This window comes from Acipenser ruthenus, chromosome 45 (assembly GCF_902713425.1).
Source record: "Acipenser ruthenus chromosome 45, fAciRut3.2 maternal haplotype, whole genome shotgun sequence".
NCBI classification, from domain to species: domain Eukaryota; kingdom Metazoa; phylum Chordata; class Actinopteri; order Acipenseriformes; family Acipenseridae; genus Acipenser; species Acipenser ruthenus.
In genome coordinates, this window is record NC_081233.1 from 6,733,452 (window position 1) to 6,749,592 (window position 16,141).

At 37.6% G+C, this 16,141-nt stretch overlaps 1 protein-coding gene across 1 annotated transcript in view; it reads left to right on the forward strand.

Moving 5' to 3' along the window:
- Positions 1-16,141, forward strand: part of LOC117400964 (neurexophilin-4) — a 37,267-nt gene that overhangs the window by 14,315 nt on the left and 6,811 nt on the right. The window lies entirely within an intron of this gene.

Genomic DNA, 16,141 nt, shown 5'->3' on the forward strand with positions numbered 1-16,141 from the left:
GAGATTTTTATTTTTTAATTGAAAAGCACATCCCAACTTCACGTCCCTTCGTTTCTCACTGCCTTCTGCCGCCTCCTCAAGACCCTCCTGTTTAGATTGCACTTGTAGATCTCTTGCTCTACCGTTTCTATTGTGCCCTGGATTTGCCTGACCTGCTGTAAGCACCACGTTACTGGATCCTCAGCTAATGCACCATCCTTGCACTATTGCACTACTGCGTCACTGTAGATATAACTTGTTGTAATCTTAACTTGTTGCATCCTAGTATTGTTTGCACTTACTGTAAACTACACTGTATTTAAATATCAATCTTGCATTGTAACCCTGTACTGCCGCGGTAACACCTGTAAGTCGCCTTGGATAAAGGCGCCTGCCAAATAAATACATAATAATAATAGCAATGCTATGTGAAAGACAGGCCAATTGGATAAAAGCTATAAATGTGCAATAATAAGAGAATTATAGTATAGACTAACAGTTGGCGTCTGATTTAATATCACATCTTTCTTGGGCTCATTGTGCATGCACCAGGCCCCTTTTAGTTCCCCAGGCCTCTTTATTTAGTGACCGTGCAGCTGTGGTTGTGTGATTGAAGTGTGCCAGCCAGTTCTGAAGAGATCTCTTTGTACCAGCCCAACAGTGCCCCCCACTGGCGGAGTGAGCCAATGACATGGATTCATGCCAGGTGGCAGACAGCATGAACAGTTGTTTGGCTTTGAGAAGCCCCCTGGTTTGCTCCCAAGGAAGGAATACTATTAAAAAAAAGCAACACCCAGAAATGGGACAGATGAATTGCTAAAGATGCTGCGACAGATCTACTAAGCTTTTGCTCCAGAGAAAACAATACATCTTTTTTTTCTAAAAATGTAATTGGTTGATGGACCATGTTTTATAAACTGGCATGGCAAATTTAACAGGCTTTATACTCCCATCATCTCTGACACAGCTGTCTGTCGAGAACAAAGCTGCCACCCAGCAACATCATTAACTGTACAAATGAACTTATAATAGAATTAGTTAAAATTAAAAAAAGAATAAGTCCATTCAGCTCCAAACCGAATTACAGTGGAATCCCTCCCTTTCCAAATTTCAAAGGACTGAATGTTTTCCAGTAACTTGTACGTGACTAAGTCAGTAAGGTTTGTACATTTCTTTGCTTAATAATAATACAAGTAACCGGATTAAACAGTGGTGGTAAACTGATTTTCTGTATAATTGACCCACACAGTGTAAATAACAATTACAAGACTGAAAACTACTATAAGGTCTACTTTTGCCAAAAAGCACGAGGGAGGGAGGGAGGGGGCAATGGGAAAGTAACTGCTAGTTGCCATAACTTTTTCATTACTTGAAGTGCAACTCTACTGAGCTTATCCTTGTTGGTCCACCTGTAATTTTGTCCCACAGTCTTAGACAGTCAGAAGAGTAGAGATCTGGTGTGGGAATACCAATATTCTCAATTTGACAAAGTTCAAACCGGTTTCAAAGTTGACATTTAGGAAATTAAATGTATACCCCCTCCCCCTCCCCCCATCCCCTTGCCGGGACATCTGCATCCCAGACTGCTACCAGGAAGGATCTGATCTGATCTGCTGATCTTCACCTGGTTCTGCCTGTGCATCCTGGCAGCCAACTGCTCTGTGCCTATCCTGCCTTGACTCAGCAGGACCAGTGACATCCCACCGCTACCACCATATGTAACAGGGGAAGTGTTACGTGTGTGGATCTTCACTGAATAAGAAGTTCGACACAGAGAATTGGGTGATAACACGTCGCACTGGCACAGCACCACTGAGGGCTCTCCCTGTTGCAGACCCCTTTTTTTGAATGAGGGCCCTAAAAAACAACCTCTGTGTGATATTCTACCCACACCCTGTATAATGCATAATGCAGAATCATAGAAAGATGCAACCTTATATGTATTGACAAACAGGAGCATTTGTGTTGTTATCTTGCTCCCTATTGTCACAACTATAGCCCACCACACCTATCCCTAAAATACAGCCCCAAGCTATGGCTCTAGCACACAGACTGTCTCCAGCACTCTTTCGTAATGAGTTCTGAATCCGGCACATTGTTGCTGTGTATATTTTTGCATTAAACAGGCCTTCTGAAATTGGATTTGATTTTTTTTTTAATCTGCCAGTTTTCAGGTTCCTATCCACCTCCAGTGCTGAAAGCCAATGCATCATTGTCATTTCCCTTCCAGACATCCCCAAACACTTTATTAATTTTCTTTTTTCTTCTCCTTTCCCTTTCTTGCTGCCTGCCATATGAAACAAGATTTGCCGGCTCAATTCTAGTCGCATGGGCCTCAATTCAAATAGGCTTCTCTTAAAAGGAGATTTAAAGGGGATAATAAGCCTTAAATAAAAAAAAAAAAAAAAAGCATTTAACTCTCATTAGCATTAAGTCATTCATCACTTCTGCTGTCAACCTTTTCCTTTTGCAAACTTTAGTTTCGCTTGGTTCCTGCAGTATATATTACATCATCATATGGAAGGAAACGTAAATGGATGGAGACGCATATGGATCACATTAGTTTACTGTAAAGCTACGTCTTAGTTGGTGCTTATCTTGGCGAGAGCCGAGTTCAAATCAGCATGAAGTTTTAACATCTACTCTCGTGTAATGGAAATCACCATTCATCCTTAAATTGATAGCATTTAAGTAATAGTAATCCCTGATAAATGGGTCCCTTCCTGGTACAGTAGTTATAAAGATCTTGACATTAAAATGTTCTCAGTTCAGCCAAAGTGTCTATAAAAATAACAGTCAATGCCACATAGTGAACAAAAACTTTGTCCGAAGTTTCTGTTTGGTTGGTAGGAATATACTACTGTGCACTCATCTAATAATAATAATAATAATAATAATAATAATAGGTGTTTCTGGCACTTACTAACAAATATATCTTGGCTGATCTTATCTGCATTGCACCTAGACCCTTATTAAAATGTACCACTGTAATTTTGCAGATTTTTTGCCGTGCATTTACCATAGTTTACCATGCTTATTGATATGCTTTACCATACCTATTTTTTATAAGGCTTGCCTATGCTTTAGCATGCTTTCTCTGTGCTATATTAATTTGCTATGCAACCCCCCCCCCCCTTTAAGTATGTTATGCCAGGTATGGGAGCATTTTCAACCGATATTTAAACCAGGAGAGTTGTGTAACCCAGTGCTGGACTGGTATGTGTTTTTAACCCTGACAAAGCATAGGAAATGACATTGAAAAGTACTGTAAAGGGTTCACATTAGGAATGTACCTCAAGAGGAGGAACGAAAGGGGATTTGGGAGAGAAGCACAGCCGCGGATAAATAATTAGCTTCCAATACAATTTCATGAAGCCCTCGGTGACAAACACTTTTAAATTATACACTTCTTGTTTTGCTGCCACCCCTCGGGAGACATGATTAAAAACCGAGTCCTTAGCAGCACACAGCTGGGTAAACTTTTCACCTTTTTTCATTTTCTCATTACTTTTTACCTGCCAGGGTTGGGTGCTGTAAACTTGTTTGCTAGTGTGAGGAGACAGAATTATCTCCCTGGTGAGAAGGGTTGTGTGCATATGTATGGTGCGGGGTATTTAATATAAAATAAATTTGATTAGACGGGCCCGGGGAGGGTGTGTTACTGTTGCAGAGTGTGGGAGAGAGAGGGGAGGGGGAGGCAAAGTTTTGTACTTCTTTGTTTGTAAGATACATCGTCTTTTAATTTTTTAATTTTTAATTTATTTATTTCGTGTGCCCAATTATTTTACCCTCCGGTTTTCTCCCAATTTGGATTGCCCAATCGCTTTTCCCATCACCGCTGCATTTCATAACATGCCTCAGGATTCCCCTGCACACATAATCAATTACAATGTTATTATGCATAGTTACAATGCACTCAACGTGTAAATCTTTTTGCACGATATATGCAAGTGCACAATTGTATCAGAAGAGAGTTTGCGTTAGAGTTAGAGTTAGGATTATATCATGCAAACAAATGTACACCTTAACCACATTGTAATTATGCTTAATAAAATTGTAATTCTGTGTAAGTATGCTTGTATTTACTAAGTAACTACTATGTCCATACACAGTAATTAGAGACACTTAATGTAAAGTGTTACTGTAACTTAAATCTGAGATAACTACAGTAAGGTTTGCATGAAATTCAAGATTCAGATAATATGATCATCCTTTGAATTTGTCATTAATACTCAACATGACACAGCACCAATATAAATACTGTATTTCTGTCCAAAACCACTATAGTTGCCTATAGTATACTGCAGTACATACTACTATAAAGAGCATTATAGAAAATGTTCCAACTTTTATGTGCTCTGCAGTAGTAGGTATAGTCAAGCATTTTATATGATGCTAAATTATATTTATTATAATTGTATTTTAAGGGCCACTTTTTAGTTTATCAACTGGTAACAACTAGCATGTTAACAAATGTAGTTCATTTTGTGTTAATAGTTATAAAAACAAAAAGTATAATAAAACTAAACCTGATTTAATTTGATAACTACTGTAGTTGAACCCCATTTCAATGATATTACCAAGCTGATAAAGCCAAAGTAGGGTCTGGATGTTTGCTAAATCGTTTTAACTGCTCCTTTTTATATTAGTTCATGAATATAATACTATAATGTATCTTAACAAATATAATGGAAAAATGTTGCCTTTTAAAGTAAAGCATGATCTTCATTCCATGATCTTCATCCCATGATTTGAGGGCAGGAGTGTGGAGTAGTGGTTATGGCTCTGGACTTTTGACCTGAGGGTCGTGGGTTCAATCCCAGGTGGGGGACGCTGCTGCTGTACCCTTGAGCAAGGTACTTTACCTAGATTGCTTCAGTAAAAACCCAACTGTGTAAATGGGTAATTGTATGTAAAAATAATGTGATATCTTGTAACAATTGTAAGTCGCCCTGGATAAGGGTGTCTGCTAAGAAATAAATAAATAAAAATCTTCTGTTGTAAATGACAATTTACCCAGTAAAATTAGGGAATTGAATAGAATGTATTATATTCTGTTATGTACATGTCGCCTACCTCGAATCATGTCTACAATAGTTTTTTTAACTCTCTTTGTTGCAGCATTTGTATATGTCACACAAATAATGCAAAAGGCAGCACTGCTAATATGTCAGTGGTAGGCGTTTTATACTGTAAGTCACATAATTTCAAGTGATAGAATTGACAAGAAAAGCTTAAGGTAACTAGTAATTGGAAATGTTGACAGTACGATCTCAAATTCCTCTGGTAAATGGAGCGTGACCTTTTTAGAATTTTGATATACAGACATTCCGAGTGCAGAAGTGAAAAGTTCTAAAGGGTACCATGACATCTGGAGAATATCCTTTAAAAAGTCATAATCTGCTAACAAACTATCACATAAGGATTAAAAAAAGCTACAAATAATATTTAATAAAAAAAAAAGAAAGGAAGAAATTGAGCCAAAAGGCTGGAGATAAAATAGAAAAAAAAAAGAAAAGAGTATGATAATTTTCCAGCCGTCGCTTGATCATCACGAAATTAAACACAACAAATCAGACCAAGGGAAATTGGATTTTGGACTGATAAAATAAAAAAGGTAGCAAGACTGTGGGGAGCAAGCGAAGCGCTGGTCTGTTGAATTGAGCTGCCCTTGTGCTATAAGGGTCCTGCGCTGCTGGTTATAGCTTATGAATAATGAAATTATGGCTAAAGTGGCATCCCCTTTAACAGTGTTAACCAATAGCTGTTAAAGGGGAGATGAAACAGAATTAATGATGAGAAATATCCGTTATTTAAAGCAGGCTAGGGTGCTTACAAAAGAATACACTATACAGCCTGCAGGGTTGGGCTCAGTTCTTGTTTTTCAATTCCAATTCCTTTTTAAAATCAATTCCCCATTCCAATCCCTTCAAAGGAATTGGAATATATATTTTAGAGACACAACAATCACTGTGATTGTTCATCTGTATTCATCTGAAGCCAGTTTAATTGACTAACAGTGACTTCAATTGAAGTCATTTGTTGCCACTGAGAGAAGCTCATTTTAACAGACTACTGCTAATTGCAATTTTGATCAATGATGTGTTGGAATGGATTTTAAAAAGGGATTGGAATGGAAAAATAGGAATTAACCCCAACCTTGATAGCCTATGTCACTGTTTGAAATGAGGTAGAACTAGGATTATTTTGTGCTGCATAATGATATTATCAATCACATTCAGATTGTAATACAGCTGTATATACTGCAGTTAAAATAATATAATCCATGTTTCTATCTCGTTTTTATTATCTTTACAAGATGTGCTTCCCTAGGTTTTAATTAGATAGCAGAATGTAATAGTTTCTGGCCCTTTGTCAAATAACCTAATAATTGCAATTTTTATGATCAGAGAGAATCAGTTATATTTCTGAACACTAATAAAGCAATGAAAAACAAAAACGAAATGTAACAAAAATCGGTTTGATATTTGCAAAGGGTCTGTGAACGTAGCAATAAGAATGCCACAGTACTTTAACACTGACTTCTCAAGCAAAGATCCACCAATAACGAAAATACTTAGAGGCAAATATGATAAAGATAGGTATTTAACTTATAATGTCACACAATTCTTAATAGGTCAAACATGTACAGTCCTCCCCTTTTTAACATTGCAGTCAAGAGTCAGAAGTGTAGTTACGAGACTGTGCTGTTTGTGTTACGCGTTCTAACGAGAACGCACGTGCTACTGGAATAGGATTGAGCGACAAATGGGAGCCACGACTATACAGATTTATAACCAGTTTCTCCACCTTGTAAAAGGGCTGCCTTATAACAAGACTGAACTGTATTTTACCATGCTACCAAATGGGAGAATGCTGCCCAGTTTTTTAAATGCTGGCTACCCTACTAGTTTTTGAAATAACAAGAGATGACCCAGACTATGCTGCACCGCTAATTAATTACAGAGTCATCTCAACAATCAAGCTGTTACTGGTTTCGCTGTTTTCTGTTTCTGATCTAGGTCTGTACTCCAGCCAAACCAAAATGACGAATCCATGAATCCAATCTCTGGTCTGACCGTTGGCACTGTTTCAATCTTTTGTCCTGCCAGAACGTGATTTCGCATGCTTGGTCAAGGCCTTTCCTCTCCACTCACTGTACTCCATCTCAAGATGCTTTAAAATATATTACTCCACTGGCTCATATGTAAACATGAATGGTAGTTTTGCAGTGTTTCCATGATTATGACAGAACCGAAGTCATTGTATTTTATCTTGCTCTTAATAGTATTAATACTTGTACTGTGATTCTTGAAATGTATATTTGTTTACGACTGTAAGTTGCCCTGGATAAGGGCGTCTGCTAAGAAATAAATACTACTACTACTACTACTACTACTACTAATAATAATAATAATAATAATAATAATTATACTATGCATTCAACCTTTATTTGTAAATTCCTATTTACATCTTTTTGTATTGTCCTTTATTTATATGTATTTTGTATATATGTGTTTGTTTGTTTTTTCATTTTTATTGCCTTATATACTTTTATATTTTGTTTAATATCTGTAAGTTGCTTTGGACAAAAGCATCTGCTAAATTAAATAACAATAATAATAATAATAATAACAATATACATTCACTATGGTTCATTACACTTTCCTATGCTTTTACTATGGTAAAATCTCATAGTGGATACAGCATAGTTAGGCATGGTGAATGGATACACCCGATATGCTAGTTTCAGACTTGGGATGCCAACAGCAGGTATAAATAAAATGTATGCAAGTGTTGAGCTCTAACTTTCATATTCTATGTGAGTGAATTTTTTTTTTCTATTCTATCTTGTATTCGTTTAAATCCAGCAACGGAATGACTGAGTGAATCACACTTTTCCAAATGATGTCACATTGCGAAGCAGATGCAGAAGCTAATAATCCTCGGGGGCTGAAAGCTGGCGTCAGGGGGGCTGCAGATCTTCACATCTACCAGAAATATTTCCCAGGCTGGAGGGGGTGGGGAGGTGGGGATCAATGAATTTGCATGCTGTTAGGAGCTTGACGTTATTTCAGATTTCACTACTTAGACGTCAGCCCTATCGTACATCTATAATCTATAACCGATTCCCACACCAACGTTGTAATATATACAGCATTGTAGATCGAAAGGTAGCGATTGAAGTAGAATGGGACATTTCTATGGATTTGCTAGGTGGGGGGGGGGGGGGGGGGGGCTCAGTCTGGCTGTCATGGGGGGCTCTGAGATAAGAAACCCCTGCATGTCATAAGTTACATCACAAAGACTGTTTGGAGTATTGGGTTAGTCCAACTGAATGCCAACAGCTAGTCCTCTTAAAAAAGTCACCCTAGGCAAAGCCTGGTACTAGAGGGATGAAAGGACTATAGAAAATGGAGGAGTGGGGAAATGTCATGGCATTCATCCCCATCCTAGCAGTGTTTGAGGAACAGGATGGGGTTTACAGTATCGTACTGTACGTGTTTTAAATGTGCACTCGAAAGAGGGGCTAGATGATGCCGTGGTCCAACAGCTTAAAGGAAGACTCCTGATGTTTAATGTCTTGCCTGTTTAATCTCCTATGATGTGTATTGTGTGTGAATATGGTGACAGGGAGAGATGGTCAGGGTCATTCTGGTGCATTTGTGGAAGATCACATAATGACCACATGCTGTTAAAACCCTAACATTTTTGGAAGGTGTTTTCTTGCAAGCATTAAAACAATCTTACCTTAGCTGTAGTGTCGTTTTCACCGTCTCCATATCATTGTGAAGAGGAAGTCACTCATTGAAGTTACAAAGTGTGAGCTTTCCACATTTACCTTAATTTCCAAACACGCATCTTCACCTGCAGAGATATTACAGTGTAAGCAATGTACTGTGAATCTCTGAGCAATCTAAACTTACGTTTTCACAAAATACGTAATAGGCTGGAGATAGGGGGTCTCCTTTAATTGATCTATAAATGTGGTGTTTCGAAATAACCTGCTGTTTTACATACTTTTAAAAAGACCCAAGAAGTCATGCTGTTAGAGATGATTTATAAATCGGAACATGGCAGTTATAGATCAATAGATTATCCATCTCCCCAAAGGTTGCAAACAGGTTGTGGGAAAACAGTTATAAAATAAAGAATTCCTAGGACTCTGATTAACTCAAAGAGACCCAGCTACAGAGCCGCCTGGTTAGCACTTCAATTCAACGACACCCCAAAATACATCAGAGCACAACTCACTTAATCAGCTGCAAGGTTCCTGTGACTGCCTACCATGCATCTGGATCAGAGCTGGTTTCTCAATCATTTTACATCAACCCAAGCAGCGAATATTATATATATATATATATATATATATATATATATATATATATATATATATATATATATATCACATACACACAAATCTCAGGGTATACGTTTGCATGCCGGCTGCCAGGCAATGTATCAAACGATGACAGCTTTTCCATTCTTTAAATAAGAACAGCGAGACTCCCGGCTGCGTTTAACTTTAATCATTTATCTAAATAACTGTTGTGGAACTAACAGGGCTGGTGGTTGGGAAGGAGGGTGGGTGGCGGTGGGGGGTTATATTGGAAGTTCTGAAGCTGAATTTCTCATTTCATATTTCTTTATTTATGCATTTGTGTTTCTTTTATTGCACCCAGATTGCAGAAGTGAACTGTGCCCTCTCAGATTTATACATTACTGACTTGAAATTCATTGCGGGTAAGTGCGCACAGGCTGCACCCCTCGCGGTTGCAGAATAAGCAAGGCATTGAGGCACTAAGTGACAGTGATTGATGCACTGGGCGATCAAAACTCATCAATAGAAAATATGCAGTCAAAAAAGCACCACAAAAGAATGGAATTCACAAATACATAAAAAAACAGCTTGAAAAGTAATAACAGGTATACATGTAAATGTGTTGGGGAAATAAACATTGAAAAAAAAAGTACTAGATGGTTTCAGCAGATTGCAATTCGTTTGAAGCAGTAATGGAATTAGCTATTGAGGCTATTGATCATTTTCAGAACTGATAAACTTTCCAAATGTAATCTATAACTAGTTCTTATTTTTTCCACGATTTTCACTCATCTTTGACTACCTTACCAAAGAGTTCCATGTTGCCCATTCCCATTCCATAAGATTATAGGGCAGCAGGTTGGAGTTGTGGTTAGGGCTCTGGACTCTTGACTGGAGAGTTGTGGGTTCAATCCCAGGTGGGGGACACTGCTGCTGTACCCTTGAGCAAGGTACTTTACCTAGATTGATCCAGTAAAAACCCAACTGTATAAATGGGTAATTGTATGTAAAAATAATGTGTAAAAAATAATGTAATTGTATGTAAAAATAACGTGATATCTTGTAACAATTGTAAGTCACCCTGGATAAGGGCGTCTGCTAAGAAATAAATAATAATAATAATAAAACTATATTTTAATGTCATGGTATAACAGTAACTAACCATGGCAATTGATGACCGTCACTTAACCTCCTTGTGCTCCATCTTTTGGGTGAGATGTAATTGTAAGTGACTCTGCAGCTGATAGTTCACACACCCAAGTCTCTGTAAGTCACCGTGGATAAAGGCATCTGCTAAATAAACTAATAATAATAATACATTACATAATCGGTCCTATTCACAAAGCATTAACTCATGTGCTGTGAAATAATGTGTTTTTTTTTTATAAACGGGTTAAATAATCATGAAACTGCTTCAGACAGTTTGGTTGCTTCAATAACAAACAGTCTCATGACTATCAAACTTAATTGCGTTCATAAAAAAAGCTCATCAGCCAAAGCTTTGGAAATCGGACCTGATGTTTCGAATCTATAGAATGAAAGGTGTTTGAACTAATTATCAGTTGTCTGAAATCCCCAGATTCGCTTTGTTTCTTTCCTCCCGCTATGCTGTTCAGAGGGCCATCTTTCCAGCAAGCCGCATGGATGAGCAATGGAACCCCAGTGGACCATAAATTAGTACTCTTAAAAGAAACAGTAGTTCCATTTCACTGCAGATTATTACACCTGGAATGAGCCAGTGTGAGACAGAGAAGATCCCTCACAATAGTAAACTTCATATGGGCATCATTTAGGACTCTTTTTTAACCTGTACTGTTATTTAAAAGCTGTGAATGGTCTCTGAATATGTAACTTTGAGACCAATGTGTTTTTAAACTTACATTTACTAGTGACTAGTCAATAAAGCTCTTGATTTCACTGGATATGTGTGAGCTTACCAGGGTCTTTCTTTCATTTTCAACCCCCTGCATCAGGCATTTGGGAAGGGGGAGCAACAAATCAAAGCAAGGGCTGACTGCTGCACCCCGACGAAGTTACTGCTCTGCTCTCTGCATTACTGAGCAATCAATATAGATGAAAATGTAAATTTAAACATTCCTTTGCATGAAAGAAACATGAAGGGGGAGAATCAATTTCAGGGTAATCATTTCTTAATTATTGCTTTTGACTAGGATTAAATGCTTTAAGAAATCCAAATAATGCATCTGTTAGTTCCACCTCGGAGTTTGCATTTTATTTTATTTTATTTTTTTTTGTAGCTGTTTATTATTCCGTTATATGCGTTCTTAAAAGGATTGGAGCTCACAAAACAATTCCATACATTTTCCATATTTTTTCACTATACAGGTCTCAGAGCTGTAGTTTTGAAAAGTACAGTACATCACGAACAAACAAACAAAAAGGTTGAGTAAAAGCTATCTACATAGTAACTACACTAAGCTTAGGCAGTTTTCTGCTCATCAAACACTGCATGATTAAACACCAGTATTGCTACATTTTCACTGTACTTGCCATTATCAGTTACGTACCCCATTCGAATCTATTAGCAGCAACTACAGTTATAGTTTCATTGAAAGTGTAGATCTCACACTCAGGATGTCAACGACAAAGCATTTCAAATGTTTAAACCACAACAGGATCTATACAAACAGATTACATGTGTTAATATCTGGGTTTTGTCTTTTTTATTTAGATGTATTGACTTGTAATATGTTTGAGGGCTACCTCCAATCAAGTTGAGAGTGTACTTTCTCTTACAATCTTTGTATGACAGACCCGACTTGCAAAGAGCATGTGAGAAATACACTCTCAACTTGATTAGAGGTAGCCCTGGATCAATTATAAACATACATTACAGGACCCAAGACTACAGATCTCAGAAGTCTTGTCAAATCCATTATAACCCTGTCAGAAGATCCATATTGCAGAGCTCAATGAATCATACAGGACTCAAGAGCCACCCATTTGACAGTCCTGCTCATTAGTCTGGTCTGCATCTTGTCATCAGAATCCTAACGGCCAATCAGAAAATCAAATTGTATCACAGGTCGGGTTGCCTTTCATTTTAGTTCCCTGTGTTTCAATCAGTAGATTGTTGAGCTTTGAATGTGGTGGAATAATAATAATAATAATAATAATAATAATAATAATAATAATAATAATAATAATAATAATAATAATAATAATAATAATACACCCTGCGGTGTATTTGCACAACAATCACAGTGGTCGAGAGAAGCAGACAGAAACCTATTTAGGCAGTAAAGAAAAAAAGGGCTACAGTACAGCCCCCCCCCCCCCCCCCCCCCCCCCCCCACCCCCCCCCCCCCCCCACCCCCACCTTTCTCAATTCTAGGAACATAATTCATGCCTTAGACATGTAGATCCAAAAGGTCCCTGGAATTCCGTAACCTGTGCGGTGTGGTGGTTTTCGAATGCATTATTAAAACATGTCTGTATCTCCATACTGGTGTGTATTTCTTTCCCTTGGGAATCTTCGCTGCTGACCCCAGCTGTCTTCTCGCTAGCCTGCTGACTTGGTTAATAAAATATAGGGCAGCTAATCCACAGAAATATAGATTTAGCTAGTATTTAATTTTAAAACTAATTTCGTTTTCTTGCAGTGTAAGGAAATGTTAAACAGATGATTACTTATTTTTTTTCTTGTGTATGCAGCAATATGGCGTTCATGAATATTGAATTACCTGGCAGGATTTTTAAAGATGTAATAACGAAGGCTTATAGAAAATTCAAGCATTCCCTTGTCGTTTTGCTGTTGATCTTCAGAGAGTGATAATATAACTTTAAATACAAGAAACTACTCGGAACAATATTTTAACTGGTTTAAGTTATTTCTTTGTAGTTTTAACTACTAGTATACTGGTATATTTTAGGATTATGTGATACAAGCTATTGATAAACTTTAGGAATGAGTGTGCCACTGAGGGGCTAATTTGGTAAAGGCTCAACCGCATGGTGTGTAGGGTGAGTCATGCAGTCAGGGGAACGCAGGCTTGGGTCCTGGCTGTACGAAGTTGCCAATCTTTGCAGGGGATTCCACAGAGAGCGTTGAATTTGCTCTTTGAGAGGCACAAATCAACAGGGATTGCTTTTTCTCACCACACTCTGCCCCTACAGGCCAGGAGCCCTGTGAACTGAAAACAGACACCTGCAAGGCTGGCTGTTGTCCTTCAAGGGCCAGTAGCTCCTTAACATGTGCTGTAAAGAGGCTTGGTCATTGGATGCCCACTGACCTCCTGAGCTGTGGTGGGGAAGCATAATTATTCTATCTATATTTATCATTCTAAACTGGGGAAAAAAAAACGGGCACAATAATTGAGCAGACTAACTAAAGGGCTGTTTTGGAATATCTTTCACTTTGGTGAGGGTTTACAGCGAGTAAAAAGAAACAGTGTTCCTCTCTGTTTTTTGGGTCATTTATTTTTTCCTTCGTCCCTGACTGAGAGACCAGGGGGTTTGAGGTGAGTGAAGAACACTGGCACAGGTTGATGAGTGATTAATAAGAATGGGAGCAGACTGGGTGAGACAGAGAGAAAAAAAATCATGCGTTTCAGCACAGCGACCCCACGTTGTGATTGATGACAGAAGTAAACTCTTTGCTGATCAAACTCCAGCAGCCAGAGTTCTGTGAATAGGCGAGCAAGACAGGAAATTAATGGAGAAAAAGTTCTTGTTCAACACAGCCCCCGATCTATCAAACTCAACGGAAACCTGCTGTGCTGCAGAAAAATATTTCAAAGAGTTCTAATGCGTTGATCAGTAATTATAATAAAAATACAAAAAAGAACTGTCCGTTCCTGTAGCTTCAATAAAGATCTTTGTCATATTACTATTATAATTGTGTTTCTGAAAAATACATCTCAGTATGTAGCTGTTATTGTGCCGTGTTTTATGATTAGGGGTGTAATGATTAATTGTGTATCGTCGAATTGTGATACTTTCCTTGATATATCGTATCGTAATAGAAGTATGTATCATGACGTGTATCATGTATTGAACATTGTATATGACCAAATAGTTCTTAGATTAGAATAAGTGTGATTTATAGTTGGTATGGATACACACTCTCCCTATGATTACATTTTTGTCCTTTATCCTATTAAGTGTCATTGTCCTCATTTGAGGACAGGCTACTTTAAAAAGAACTGGAGCATTTTTAACTGGCATCTACCTGTTATTTTCATTTTCTGTTTAATTATATTGTTATGATAACTTACTCTAATTTTGTTAACTGCAAAAAAATAAGTCTAAATGTAACTTAATTCTGCAAATACAACCTTGACCTTCAGAAGCTTTTACAGCGCCTCAATTTAAACTAAGAAACTGTAGCCTAAAAATGATAAATATCTTGGTGTCTTCCTCCCCACGGTGATGATAAAGCTCCATTTCCTCTGTGTTGAGCTTCATAGCCGGGTGTGACATTTCACTGCTTTGATTACGGGCACGTCTAACTTGACTGTCCTCAAAATAGGACGCAGCAATTTGTAGCCAAAACAAAATATTACATTTTTTTCTCATTAAATGACCATTTGCTTATGCATCATGCAAGTAGCTAATTTGTCTTGATCTACTGAACTTTTTAAAACGTATGCCTATTTGCATAAACTTTTAGACTCACTGTATTATCCATACAAACCTACTTGCATATTTTTTTTTCAATGTTTGCGGAAGAAAGCGACTGGCAGGTCTGAGCCTCTTGCACTACACGTCTTGAAAGGTCCATTTCACTGCTAATATCCCCTATTCTTTAAGATGAAAGGAGCTCATTTAGACCCTATTCTTCATGCTTTGAACTGAAGCGTGGCCAGCACTATTTACATGATGCAGACAAATGCCAGTGAATCAGGCACGCTATTCATCTCTTTCCTCTGTTTTCTCGCTTCTTTGCTTCTCCCTCATGCATTTTTGATGATCCCTGTATGATGAAGTTTCCGTACGCTTGAAATTAAAAGACTCATCAATTTGAATCAATAACATAATAATTATAATAGTTATATACCAATATAAAGGGGTGAGGGTGCAGTTCAGTCTCCATGCCTTAAGCCTGCCCTGGGCTAGTGGGAGCACCCCTTCTCCTTGGCTTGCTCAGCATCACAATTACATCATGTCTGTGTATTTCGGTATATGCTGGGTCTGTGGGTTATTGTGTTCAGCGACAACAGCACTATATAGATACACGTTATAAATTGGAACCAAAATAAATAATTGGAAGACATTAAATCAGTTGAAGTGAATGATTTTTACATTTCACGGAGTCTCAAACTCAACAAGATACAATAATTAAAAAGATAAGACTCCTGTATGACTCACTTTTGAATTAAGACGTGGGCGAGACGAGATAAGGGCTGACAATGTGTTGTTTAACCAACAGTGGATAATCATGTTCTTAAAGCAAGTTTTCCATTGAGTCTAGTAGAATTTAACATGTGAAAATGCAATACAAATGGAACATCACAGTAAAAGATTATTAAATGCAAAGAAGCAATGGTAGCAATATTGACAGCACACTAATGTAGGAGGTATTGGTAGAATGGTACCACAATCATATTGGATGTACCAAAGTATATTGAAATGATGCATTTTGTATATTAAAACAATATTGGATATTTCTTAATCATTTTTGCAATAGATGTAATTAAAAAGACATCTCTGATTATTGTCCTTGTTTCTACATTTCCTATGTTAAATCGTGAACTTTTTTTTTTATAAACAGATATGAGTGCAGTTTGCAATATAAGGACCCAGTAATGAATCCACTACAATATGTATTTTCCCTCAGGGAATCAGAACACTGAGAGTGCATTCCAGATTCAGATAGGC